The sequence below is a fragment of the Loxodonta africana genome, chromosome 7 (genome assembly GCF_030014295.1).
Source record: "Loxodonta africana isolate mLoxAfr1 chromosome 7, mLoxAfr1.hap2, whole genome shotgun sequence".
Lineage (NCBI taxonomy): Eukaryota > Metazoa > Chordata > Mammalia > Proboscidea > Elephantidae > Loxodonta > Loxodonta africana.
The window spans coordinates 120,132,134-120,146,660 of NC_087348.1; positions in this window are offsets into that span (position 1 = coordinate 120,132,134).

Consider the following 14,527-nt stretch of genomic DNA (forward strand, 5'->3'; position numbering starts at 1 on the left):
GTCCAGCACCAGGTAGGTACTGATAGGGAAATTTAGAAGGAGCTAGAGTATTGTTGACCTTCACAAAGCTTGCTAGGAAGGTCAGATATGAAATCACTAAAGTATGACACTGGACTGGTACCATCCTGTGACAACTGGCTGCAGGTTGCCTAGAAAGTGAGAAAAACAAGGACTATGTAGAGAGTTTTTCATAAAGTTAATTTTATCCATTTGTAATTTTTTATAAAGTTATTTTTTTTTTCATTTATTCTGATATTATGCCCTTCCTAACTTTTTGGTATTTAAAATGCCTTTTAGCTTATTGGAAACCCTGGTGGCATAGTGGTTGAGAGTTATGGCTGCTAATCAAAAGGTCAGCAGTTTGAATCCACCAGGCAGTCCTTGGAAACCCCATGGGGCAGTTCTATTCTGTCCTACAGGGTCATTATGAGTCATAATTGACTCGACAGCAACAGATTTATGGATTTAGGTCGATTAAATAATGATAATAATAAATGAAAATTTTGAAATATTCTTTCTTGACTATATCAAAAGTTGCAACTGTGTAATGTTACCTCCAATTTTTTTTTCTCAAATTTACAGGTCTGTGAAATCTAAACTCCGAAAACAGCTAAGATAAAGCATAAGTACATAAAATATGTCTTATTCATTGAACAAATAAGTTAAAGGCTACAGCAGAGATGAAGATTGATAAATCAATCCTTATCCATAATATTAATATCCATGACTAAGAGGCTAGTCTATAGGTTCCAGTCTGTGTTCTAGGAAGTTTTAGTGGATATTTTCCCATCTAGCTCTTTAGAGACTTACCAGAGTGAGAAATATTAATCAGAAGCTACAGATATATGAGCAAACTCTAGCCCTGCATTGCTGCTTATACTGGCATCTCGGGTTTCTTTACGGGTTCATTTAACACTTGCTACCATGTAAGACAACTGTCAGATTGTCAACAGTGAATTCACTATCCACCTGGTAATCATTTTCATTGCTCACAAAAGCTGTTATTGAGTTCCTCCAAGAAATGATTGATATGCTGCCTCTTGTTTTGACAAATCACACTAATGATAGAGGGAAAGAGTGAAGAAAAAAGTTTTAATGATGCATTCTAGAAGATGGCACTATGGCTGCAGGGCAGTGGGATGTGATTACTGACAATGTTCAGACTCAGGGCCACATGAGCAAGCCAGAACTTCCTCTAGAACAGGTACCCTTGATACCAGACACCAAGACAGCTTCTGAAGCTGATTTAGTGATCTTCTCTAAAAGTGCAACAGCTATAGGAAAACTAACCCCAAACGGAACATGGTAAATGGCTGATTGTCCAAAAGAACAGTCGAACAGCATCCATCTGATAACATAACTGTTTATGGATAATAATTATAATGTTTACTGAGGTTTTATTATGCTCCAGGTACAATATTAAGTGCTTTTCGTGCATAATGTAATTTAATCCCATTGTCTATTGTCTGACTACCTTACTATAATGTAAGTTCCAAGTGGACAAAGATCTAGGCTGTCTTGTTCTCAGCACTGCAATTTAGGTCCCTAGACCAGAAACCCTGGTGGCGTAGTGGTTAAGTGCTACGGGTGCTAACCAAGAGGTTGGCAGTTCGAATCCGTCAGGCGCTCCTTGGAAACTCTACAGGGTAGTTCTACTCTGTCCTTTAGGGTCGCTGTGAGTCGGAATCAGCTTGACAGCAATGGGTTTCTTTTTAGACCAGTACCTGGCACACGAGAGGTACTCATTAATATTAATTCAAGGAGTGAATGAATGAAAGACCACCTCTTCCTTTCTTAAACTTATTACTCAGAGCCTTTAGATGGACCCAGAATTCTGCAGAAAAATTTCAAAGGCCACTGGAGAAACTAAAAACATAGGTTATAAACCACATTAAAAAAAAAAAAGTCTGTACAGCTGTCAGAGTTTTTCATCAACTAAAGAAATAATAATTTTTTTCAAATTTTATTGACCAAAAGAAATAATGAACTTAGGCTTCAAACTAATTGAAAAATGTTTTATTGTTGATTATCATATGCCCTTATGTGGGTACAAAAGAGTTTTTAAACAAAGATGATCAAGGATCTAATCAGCAACCGCCTCACACCAATTTTACAGTAGGTTACATTAAAAAAGAGAAAATTGAGAAACTAAAGTCACAAAACAGCAGTGGACAGTAGAACTGCACTGAAGCATGCATGCTTTCCTACACTTGACTGAGCAAGCAGTCCATATGCCTCCAGTTCCTGGGTATAAACAAGATGTTCAACATACATGGGTGTCAACCAGCCTGGTTGTCTCCCAGACCTTCCCTATAAAGATTCCAACCAAAGTCTCCGTTCTACAGAAGATTCAGGATCAGAAAGACACTTTCAGCAGTGTGTTTGGGTGTATCGCAGACAAAATAAAACCTTTACAAATGGTTTTGATGATGAAGAACTTACATCTGAAAGGCAACTGGGGAGAAAGATGGCAGAAGCAAAGCAAGAGAATTTACCCCTATGTTTTAAAGGGACTGTGCAAAACTTGGATTATCATTTGCAGCAAAGTCAAACTATGAGAAGGTAACGATGACACTAAAAACATGTCGTAAGATCCCCAAAGCACTGCTCGTGGCATACTGTGATCCCGCAGCTTCAGCAACCCCAAGGAGTCCTATTCATTACTCCGCGTGCTGTTGGTAACATGGAAATGCCACCTCCTCCCGGTGCCCACCTGAAGGTACAAGGCCCTACCCAGTGCAGAGAGCACCACTGAGAAGGAAGGCAGCTGGAAGATGCGAAAATTATTTTTATCATAAATTATTAACTTATAAAGAATAAATTCAGATCAGAGACTTTGATATACACCAAAAAAGTACTATTATTTTTTGAATAACTGGAGATTATAAAATACAAAGCATTTTACACAGGTGTGGTGAATTATTTAGAGAATCAACAAAATATTTCTCAGAGGAGAAAATTTTTCTTGTTACCCTTAGTCTCTGGTAAAGAATCTTAATATTCTTATTTCCTTCTCATTTTTCATAGTTTCTACCTAATTTTGCCTTTAGTGTTTTGTCCATTTAAACCTATGCTTTCTGCAACTCTCTTTTCCAGAGAAATCTACGAAAAAAAAAGGGAAGAATATAGTTCTTTAAGTGCCAAAAAGTGTGTGCAGCAAAAGGAAAGTCTAGTACACAAACTCACGTGGGAAAGAAATATAACTTTTTTTCATTGCTACAAATTGATCAAATTTCTATCTTGAGCTCTAACTTACATTTCACAGAGCTAGTGGTCCTCTTAACCTTATTTGGGGGGGATTTCCCTCTAAGACCATATCAAGGTTCTTAAAGGTGCAAACAGTTAATGTGCTTGGCTGCTAACCAAAAGGTTGGAGGTTCAAGTCCACCTAGGGGTGCCTCGGAAGAAAGCCCAGGTGATCTACCTCCTGAAAACTCAGGCATTGAAACCCTGCGGGGCACGGTTCTACTCGGACACACATTGGGTCTCCAGGAGTCGGAATCAACTAGAAGGCAATTGGTTGAGTTTTTTTTGTTTTTCAGGGGCTTAAGCATCATCAAACGATGGGGTGGTCGACCCCCTCTGATTACTGGGTTTAACCAAGTTTTCAGTCCATGATCCCCTCAGATTCTGTGGACCTCTGTTGCTTCCGGTCCACACTTAGAGCTCAGATATCTTATCTCAAAACTGTTCTTCATGCCATTTTTCAGGACTCATCTTGCAACCATTTCTCTCTCTGGTCTTGCCTGCTCCTTGAGAAGGGCTCAGAGAAGCATTAGTACAGTCTCAACTGACATCTTTACTGCAGTTTCATGAGACACCCAGAGCCAGAGCCACTCAGCTAGGCTCTAGAATCCCTTCCTTCCAGTAAAAGGGGAATTTCTTTATAATCCATGGGAAATTTTATTTGTTTTTAAATATCAGGCCATTATTCCCATGAATCATGTTTCTTTTTGTTTAATATACTTGATTTTTTTAGAGCAATTTTAAGTTTACAGAAAAATCATACAAAAAATATGGAGAGTTTCCACATTTCACCCTATGCTCTGCACACTGTTTCTCCTGTAATTAACAACTTGCTTTCCTGTGGTACATTTCTTATAATTGCTAAACCGATATTGTTGCATTACTATTAACTAAAGTCCGTAGTTTATATTAGGGTTCACTCTTTGTGTTATATAGTTACATAGGTTTTCACAAATGCTTAATGTCATGCGTCCATCATCACAGTGTCATGCAGAATAGTTTCACTGCCCTAAAAATGCCCTGTGTTCTACCTATTCATTCCTCTCTCCTCCTAAACCCCTGGCAACCACTGATCTTTTCACTCTCTCTGTAGTTTTGCCTTTACCAGAATGTCATATAGATGGAATCATACAGTATGTAGCTTTTTCAGACTGGCTTCTTTCACTTAGCAATATGCATTTAAGATTCCTTCATGTCTTTTCATAGCTTGATAGTACATTTCTTTTTTTTTTTAATAATTTTTATTGTGCTTTAAGTGAAAGTTTACAAATCAAGTCAGTCTCTCACACAAAAACCCATATACACCTTGGTACACACTCCCAATTACTCTCCCCCTAGTGAGACAGCTCGCTTCCTCCCTCCACTCTCTCTTTTCATGTCCATTTCGCCAGCCTCTAACCCCCTCCACCCTCTCATCTCCCCTCCAGGCAGGAGATGCCAACATAGTCTCAAGGGTCCACCTGATCCAAGAAGTTCACTCCTCACCAGCATCCCTCTCCAACCCATTGTCCAGTCCAATCCACGTCTGAAGAGTCAGCTTCGGGAATGCCTCCTGTCCTGGGCCAACAGAAGGTCTAGGGGCCATGACCACCGGGGTCCTTCCAGTCTCAGTCAGACCATTAAGTCTGGTCTTACGAGAATTTTGGGCCTGCATCCCACCGCACTCCTGCTCCCTCAGGGGTTCTCTGTTGTGTTCCCTGTCAGGGCAGTCATCGGTCGTAGCTGGGCACCATGTAGTTCTTCTGGTCTCAGAATGATGTAATCACTGGTTCAAGTGGCCCTTTCTGTCTCTTGGGATCGTAACCGCCTTGTGTCCTTGGTGTTCTTCATTCTCCTTTGATCCAGGTGGGTTGAGACCAATTGATGCATCTTAGATGGCTGCTTGCTAGCGTTTAAGACCCCAGATGCCACTTTTCAAAGTGGGATGCAGAATGTTTTCTTAATTGATTTTATTATGCCAATTGACTTAGATGTCCCCTGAAACCATGGTCCCCAGACCCCTGCCCCTGCTACACTGGCCTTCGCAGCATTCAGTTTATTCAGGAAACTTCTTTGCTTTTAGTTTAGTCCAGTTGTGCTGACCTTCCCTGTATTATGTACTGTCTTTCCCTTCACCTAAAGTAGTTCTTATCTGCTACCTAATTAATGAATGCCCTTCTCTCACCACCTTCCCTCCCCCTTCTCGTAACCATGAAAGAATGTTTTCTTCTCAGTTTAAACTATTTCTCAAGTTCTTATAATAGTGGTCTTATACAATATTTGTCCTTTTGCAACACACTAATTTCACTCAGCATAATGCCTTCCAGGTTCCTCCATGTTATGAAATGTTTCACACGTTCCTCACTGTTCTTTATCAATGCGTAGTATTCCATTGTGTGAATATACCATAATTTATTTATCCATTCATCTGTTGATGGGCACCTTGGTTGCTTCCATCTTTTTGCTATTGTAAACAGTGCTGCAATGAACACGGGTGTGCATATATCCGTTCGTGTAAAGGCTCTTATTTCTCTAGGATATATTCCAAGGAGTGGGATTGCTGGATCGATTGGTAGTTCTATTTCTAACTTTTTAAGGAAGTGCCAAATTGATTTCCAAAGAGGTTATGACATTTTACATTCCCACCAGTAGTGTAGAAGTGCTCCAATCTCTCCACAGCCTCTTCAACATTTCTTATTTTGTGTTTTTTGGATTAATGCCAGCCTTGTTGGAGTGAGATGAAATCTCATTGTAGTTTTGATCTGCATTTCTCTAATGGCTAATGATCGTGAACATTTCCTCATATATCTGTTAGCTACCTGAATGTCTTCTTTAGTGAAGTGTCTATTCATATCTTTTGCCCATTTTTTAATTGGGTTATTTGTCTTTTTGTAGTTGGGTTTTTGCAGTATCATGCAGATTTTAGAGATCAGATGCTGATCAGAAATGTCATAGCTAAAAACTTTTTCCCAGTCTGTAGGTAGTTTTTTTACCCTTTTGGTGAAGTCTTTGGATGAGCATAGGTGTTTGATTTTTAGGAGCTCCCAGTTATCTAGTTTTTCTTCTACACTCTTTATAATGTTTTATATATTGTTTATACCATGTATTAGGGCTCCTAACGTTGTCCCTATTTTTTCTTCCATGATCTTTATCGTTTTGGATTTTATATGTAGGTCTTTGATCCATTTTGAGTTAGTTTTTATGCATGGAGTGAGGTATGGATCTTGTTTCATTTTTTGCTGATGGATATCCAGTTATGCCAGCACCATTTATTAAAAAGACTGTCTTTTCCCCATTTAACTGTTTTGGGGCCTTTGTCAAATATCAACTGCTCATATGTGGATCGATTTATGTCTGGATTATTAATTCTGTTCCATTGGTCCATGTGTCTGTTGTTGTACCAGTACCAGGCTGTTTTGACTACTGTGGCGGTATAACAGGTTCTAAAATCAGGTAAAGTAAGGCCTCCCACTTTGCTCTTCTTTTTCAGTAATGCCTTGTTTATCCGGGGCCTCTTTCCCTTACATATGAAATTGGTGATTTGTTTCTCCATCTCATTAAAGAATGTCCTTGGGATTTGGATCGGAATTGCGTTAAATGTATAGATCGCTTTTGTTAGAATTGACATTTTTATAATGTTAAATCTTCCTATCCATGAGCAAGGTATGTTCTCCCACGTATGTAAGTCTCTTTTGGTTTCTTTCAGAAGTGTACTGTAGTTTTCTTTGTATAAGTCTTTTACATCTCTGGTAAGATTCATTCCTAAGTATTTTATCTTCTTGGGGGCTACAGTAAATGGCATTGATTTGGTGATATCCTCTTCGATGTTCTTTTTGTTGGTGTAGAGGAATCCAACCGATTTTTGTATCCCGATACTCTGCTGAACTCTTCTATTAGTTTCAGTAGTTTTCTGGAGGATTCCTTAGGGTTTTCTGTGTATAAGATCATGTCATGTGCAAATAGAGATACTTTTACTTCTTCCTTGCCCCTCTGGATGCCCTTTATTTCTTTATCTAGCCTAATTGCTCTGGCTAGGACTTCCAGCACAATGTTGAATACGAGTGGTGATAAAGGGCATCCTTGTCTGGTTCCCGATCTCAGTAGGAATGTTTTCAGGCTCTCTCCATTTAGGGTGATGTTGGCTGTTGGCTTTGTATAAATGCCCTTTATTATATTTAGGAATTTTCCTTCTATTCCTATTTTGCTGAGAGTTTTTATCATGAATGAGTGTTGAACCTTGTCAAATGCCTTTTCTGCATCAATTGATAAAATCAGGTGATTCTTGTCTTTTGTTTTATTTATGTGGTGGATTACGTTAATTGTTATTCTAATGTTGAACCATTCCTGCGTACCTGGTATGAATCCCCCTTGGTCACGGTGAACTATTTTTTTGATATGTTGTTGAATTCTATTGGCTGGAATTTTGTTGAGGATTTTTGCATCTAGTTCATGAGGGATATAGGTCTATAATTTTCTTTTCTTGTGGTGTCTTTACTTGGTTTTGGTACCAGGCATATGGTGGCTTCATAGAATGAGTTTGGTAGTATTCCGTCCATTCTATGGTATGAAATACCTTTAGTAGTAGTGGTGTTAACTCTTCTCTGAAAGTCTGGTAGAATTCTGCAGTGAAGCCGTCCGGACCAGGGCTTTTTTTTTGTTGGGAGTTTTTTGATCTCCTTTTCAATCTCTTCTTTTGTTATGGGTCTATTTAGTTGTTCTACTTCTGTTTGTGTTAGTTTAGGTAGGTAGTGTGTTTCTAGGAATTCATCCATTTCTTCTGGGTTTTCAAATTTGCTTGAGTATAGTTTTTCATAGTAATCTGATATGATTCTTTTAATTTCAGTTGGGTCTGTTGTAATATCACCCCTCTCATTTCTTATTCAGGTTATTTGCTTCCTCTCCTGTTTTTCTTTTGTCAGTTTGGCCAGTGGTTTATCAATTTTGTTGATTTTTTCAAAGAACCAGCTTTTGGCCTTGTTAATTCTTTCAATTGTTTTTCTGTTTTCTATTTGATTTAGTTCAGCTCTAATTTTTATTATTTGTTTTCTTTTGGTGACTGTGGGTTTCTTTTGTTGCTCTCTTTCTGTTTGTTCAAGTTGTAGGGATAATTCTTTGATTTTGGCCTTTTCTTCTCTTTGGACGTGTGCATTTATTGATATAAATTGGCCTCTGAGCACCGCTTTTGCTGTGTCCCAAAGGTTCTGATAGGAAGTGTTTTCATTCTCACTGGATTGTCTGAATTTCTTTATTCCATCCTTAATGTCTTCTATAATCCAGTCTTTTTTGAGCAGGGTATTGTTCAGTTTCCAAGTGTTTTATTTCTTTTCCCTGCTTTTCCTGTTATTGATTTCCACTTTTACAGCCTTATGGTCAGAGAAGATGCTTTGTAATATTTCAATGTTTTAGATTCTGCTAAGGCTTGCTTTATGACCTAATATGTGGTCTATTCTAGAGAATGTTCCATGTGCACTAGAAAAGAAAGTACAATTGGTTGCTGTTGGGTAGAGCGTTTTGTATATGTCTACGAGGTCAAGTTGGTTGATTGTGCCATTTAGATCTTCCGTGTGTTCATTGAGCTTCTTTCTGGATGTCCTGTCCTTCACCAAAAGTGGTGTGTTGAAGTCTCCTACTATTATTGTGGGGCTGTCTATCTCACTTTTCAATGCTGATAGAGTTTGTTTTATGTATCTTGCAGCCCTGTCATTGGGTGCATAAATATTTAATACGGTTATATCTTCTTGGTGTATTGTCCCTTCAATCATTATATGGAGTCCTTCCTTATCCTTTTTGACGGATTTAACTTTAAAGACTTTTTTATCAGAAATTAATATTGCCACTCCTGCTCTTTTTTGATTGTTGTTTGCTTGATATATTTCTTTCCACCCTTTGAGTTTTAGTCTGTTTGTGTCTCTAAGTCTAAGGTGTGTCTCTTGTAGGCAGCATATAGATGGATCTTGTTTTTTAATCCATTCTGCCACTCTCTTTCTCTTTATTGGTGCATTTAGTCCTTTTACATTCAGGGTAATGATGGATAGGTATGAATTTAGTGCTATCATTTTGATGTCTTTTTTTGTGTGTTGTTGACAGTTGCTTTTTCCCACTTGATTTTATGTGCTGAGTAGATTTTCTTTATGTATTGTCCTTTCCTCATATTTCTTGTTAATTTTGTTTCTGCAGAGTCTGTATTTTTCCCTTGTATTTTACTTTGATGAGTAGGATAGTTTGCCTCCTTTGTGGTTACCTCATTATTTACCCCATTTTTCTAAATTTAAAACTAACTTTTATTTCTTTATATCGCCATATCTTCCTCTCCATATGGAAGGTGTATGATCGCATTTCTTAGTCCCTCTTTATTATTTTAATGTTGTCTTCTTTTATATAATAACATTGCTGTTACCCTGTGTTGGGCTTTTTTTTTCTTTTTTTTTAAATCTTGCTTTGTTTTTTTGGATTTCCCTGTCTGGGTTGACTTCTGGTTGCTCTGCCCAGTGTTCTAGTCTTGGGTTGATACCTGATATTATTGATTTTCTAACCAAAGAACTCCCTTTAGTATTTCTTGTAGTTTTGGTTTCGTTTTTACGAATTCCATCAAATTGTGTTTATCTGGAAATGTCTTAATTTTACCTTCATATTTAAAAGACACTTTTGATGGATATATGATTCTTGGCAGGCAATTTTTTTCCTTCAATTTTTTAAATATGTCATCCCTTTGGCTTCTTGTCTGCATGGTTTCTCCCAAGTAGTCCGAGCTTATTCTTATTGGCTTTCCTTTGTAGGTGACTTTTTCTTTTATCCCTCACTGCACTTATATTTGTCTCTTTATCTTTGGTTTTGGCAAGCTTGATTATAATATGTCTTGGTGACTTTCTTTTAAGATCTACCTTATGTGGAGTTGGATGAGCATCTTGGATAGAGATCTTCTCATCTTTCACAATATCAGGGAAGTTTTCTGCCAAGAAATCTTCAACAATTTTCTCTGTATTTTCTGTTATCCCTCCCTGTTCTGGTACTCCAGTTACTCATACGTTATTTCTCTTGATAGAGTCCCACATGATTCCTAAGGTTTCTTCATTTTTTTTAATTCTTTTATCTGATTTTTCTTCAAATATATTAGTGCCAAGTGATTTATCTCCGAGTTCAGAAATGCTAGCTTCTACTTGCTCAATTCTTCTCCTCTGACTTTCTATTGAGTTGTCTTATTCTGTAATTTTATTGTTAATCTTCTGAATTTCCGATTGCTATCTATGGATTTTTCCAGCTTATTAAGCTTTTCATTATGTTCCTGAATAGTCTTTCTAATTTCTTCAGTTGCTTTACCTGTGTATTCCTTGGCTTGTTCTGCATATTGCCTCATTTCCTTCCTGATGTCTTGAAGGATTCTGTATATTAAACTTTTGTATTCTGCATCTGGTAATTCCAGGAATGCACTTCCATCTAGAAGATCCCTCGATTCTTTGTTCTGAGAGGCTGTTGAGGTAATCATGGTCTTTTTCTTTGTATGACTTGATAGTGACTGTTGTCTCCGAGCCATATATAAGTTATTGTATTAGTTTATGCTTTCTTACTGTGTTGTAGCTGCTTGCTTTGTTTTGTTTTGGTATACCCCTATGGGTTGCTTGAGTGAGCTAGCTTGATTATTTTCACCTTTGGAGCTCTGGTGTCCTGTTCCCAGCTGGCTAGAGCTATTATCAGGTATATCAGTCTAGGAGTCCACTCACTTTTCTTTTATGAATTCAGCTCAGGTTTCCAGGTAGCTGATATCAAGTATGTGGTACAGGCTCTGTTCTACAGTCTTAGAGGGGCAGGAGTGGTTGGCTTATATACCAGTATCTGATTGCAGCAGGGGTCATTCTCTGAACAAGGCAGGGGTTGAGAACCAACCCCCAAGTGTCTCTGAGGAAAACGTGTCTCTGTTCCCTAGAACGTGCTGGTGAGTGGGTTCTGCAGAGGGACCATGGGCACCCAAAGTTTTTGGTCATAAGGACTGGGAGGTACCAGTTATCTCTGGACTCCTGTCGCAGGTGGGTGGGTGACCTGAGTGGAGCTACCAGTCCTTAGGTCCCAGTTGTGGGTAGGTGAGGACCTTGTTTAATAGGCAAAGCAATGTCAAACGTCAAACACCCACCTCTCCACCGCACAGCTGCAATGGTTGGAGTTTGCCAGCAATGGCCTATTCTCCTGAAATAGGCTCACACAGGTTCCACGCAGAAGGGAAATGTGCTCAAGGTCCATGGACAGTTTATGCCTGGACAGGGGCCGCTTCTGTCGTGAGCTCCCTCAGTTAATGGAGATAGCGAATTATCTTTTCCCCCGAACTGAAAATTGTTTCCTTCCTCAAGGCCAGGAGGATGGCTCTAGGTGGTCACCAGGTCTACCTCAGGCCGAGGGATTCAGCCACTGAAGCCGGCTTGGGGGTGGGGGTGGGGGGGCGTGGTAAAATATATGCAAGTACTTAGCTTTTGCTGAGAGCGCTGTTCTCCTCAGGTTCCGGAAGTGCAAGTAGGCTGTGTGGCTGGCTGATTCTCCCCGAGGACACTGCAGCCTAATGCTAGTACCAGCCCGCCGCCGCCACCACCACTGCTCCAGTAATGGTGCCTGAGGGATCCCCATGATTCAGGTCCGTTAACTCCTCTCCACTTCTGAATGGCCTCTTCCACCCCTTGCCCCTCAGTTCATTGTCTAAGCTTACCTTTGATGCTCAGGGCTCCCAGATTGTCACAAATATACTCATTTCATTTGTTTTTTCAGGTCTTTGTTGTAAAGAGGGCTCGGCGGAAGCATCTGTCCATTCCGCCATCTTGGCTCCACCTCCAGTACATTTCCTTTTATTGCTGAATAATATTCCATTGTATGGAAGTACCATAGTTTATCAATTCACCTGTTAAAAGACATCTTGGTTGCGTCCAATTTTTTAGCAATTACGAATAAACCTGCTATAAACATTAATGGACAGGTTTTTATAACACATATTTTCAATTCATTTGGGTAAATACCTAGGAGCACATTGCTGGATTGTATGATAAACCTATGTTCAGCTTTGTAAGAAACAGCCAGACTCTCTTCCAGAGTAGCTGTACTATTCAATGCAAAATGCAATCAATGAGAATTACCATTGTTCCACATCTTCACCAGCATTTGGTGTTGTCAGTGTTTTGGATTCTAAGTATTCTAATTGGTGTGTGGCACCCTGGGGTTCGACTGCTAGCCAAAAGGTCAGCTGTTGAAATTCACCAGCCACTCCTTGGAAACCCTATGGGGCAGTTCTACTCTGTCTGATAGGGTTCCTAAGAGTTGGAATTGACTCAACTGCAATGGGTTTGGTTTTTTTTAATAGGAGTATAGTGGTACCACTTTGCTGTTTTAATTTATAATTCCCTAATGACATATGGTGTTGAGCATCTTTTCATATGCTTATTTGCCATCTGTGCATCTTCTTTGATGAGGTGTCTGTTCAGATCTTTTGCTCATTTTGTAATTCTGATGTTTGTTTTATTACTGTTGAGTTTTAAATGTTCTTTGTGTATTTTGGATTCAAGTCCTTTATCAGCTTTGTGTTTTGTAAATATTTTCTCCCAGCTTATGGCTAGTCTTCTTATTCTCTTAGTGGTACATTTTACAGAGCAGAAGTTTTTCATTTTAATGAAGTCCAATTTGCAATCTTTTCTTTTATGGATTGTGCTTCAGGTGTTATATGTAAATAATCATCCCCAAACCCAAGATCATCTAGATTTTTTCCTATGCTATCTTCTAGAAGTTGTGTAGTTTTGTGTCTTACTTTTAGGTCTGTGATCAATTTTGAGCTAATTTTTTGTGAAAGGTACAAGGTCTGTGTGTAGATTCACATTTTTGCATGTGGACTCCCAGTTATTCCGGCACTGGTTATTGAAAAAATTATTCTTCCTTCATTAAGTTGCATTTTCTCCTTTGTCAATCTTTTTTACCAGCTCTACAAACTCCCCCAAATTCTCCTTAGGCTTTTGCAAAACAATGACCAAAAAGTATTTCCTGCTTCTCTTGCTTTGCCCTATACCACCTCCTTCAAGGCAACTACTCAAAACCCACTCCTTTCATGAGTCAATTCCGACACATAACGACCCCATAGGACAGAGTAGAACTGTTTTATAGGGTTTCCAAGGCTGCAAATCTTTACAGACGCAGACTGCCATATCTTTCTCCCAAGGAGCACTGGTGGATTCAAACCACTGACCTTTCAGTTAGCAGCTGAACACTTAACCGTTGCACCACCAGGGCTCCCCCTAAGGCAACTAGGATACAACAAAATCCTGCTTGAATAAAAATAGGGAAATAAATGCAGGCAGAAAAAAATGGCTGTATATTGGCCCAACCGCACATGTTAATTCTAATTTTGGTCAAATTTTCTGTAAATATGAGTACATATAACCAAATTCTGTTGATTTCTAGCATCTTTTACCTCCTTTCTCCTTTTCATTCCACTACCATTATATTGACTCAGAACAGTATTGTTTTTTATCCGAAATACTACAAAACTACCTAACTGGGCTCCTCTGGTCTAACTTCCTCACTGCTAACACACAGTTCAAATCACAGTATGTCACTTAAAAAAAAAAAAAAATACCTGCTTCCGTCGAGTCAATTCCAACTCATAGCAACCCCATAGGACAGAGTAGAAATGCCCCATAGAGTTTCCAAGAAGCACCTGGTGGATTCAAACTGCTGACCTCTTGGTTAAGAACTGTAGCTCTTAATCACTACGCCACCAGGGTTTCCAGAGTATGTCACTTAGCATGTCTGAAATGGTTTAAGGCCTGTTGGCTGCTTTGAAGATGAAATCCAAACACCTTACTGTGGCACATGAGTTGCTTCATTGTCTGGTCTTTGCTTTCTGCAGCCTCATCTCTTATGACTCCCTAGCACAAACTTTATTTCCCCAGCCTTCCTGCCTTTATCCATGCGGTTGCCTCCTTCTGGAACTTCTTGCCTCTAACTTTGTCGTGTAGAACTAACTTGTTCTTCAAGATTTTCCTCTGGGGTCACTCTCCCAATGAACTCTTCTTTGACATCCCCTCATCTGTAATTGAGAACCTCTTTTCTGTGTACCCATAGCACCTCATGCAAAGCACACTGTTGTAACTACTGGTTTTCTAAACTCTTTTCCCAGTAGTCTATGAGCTTCTTGAGATCAAGAATTCTGTCTTTCATCTCTGTATCCCCAGTTCCTAGTGCAGCCATCTGCAAATAGTTAATGCTCAATAAGCAATCCTGAATTAATATGTAATCATACAATTTATGCTACTTAAGATAAGGCTAGTTTCTGTATTAC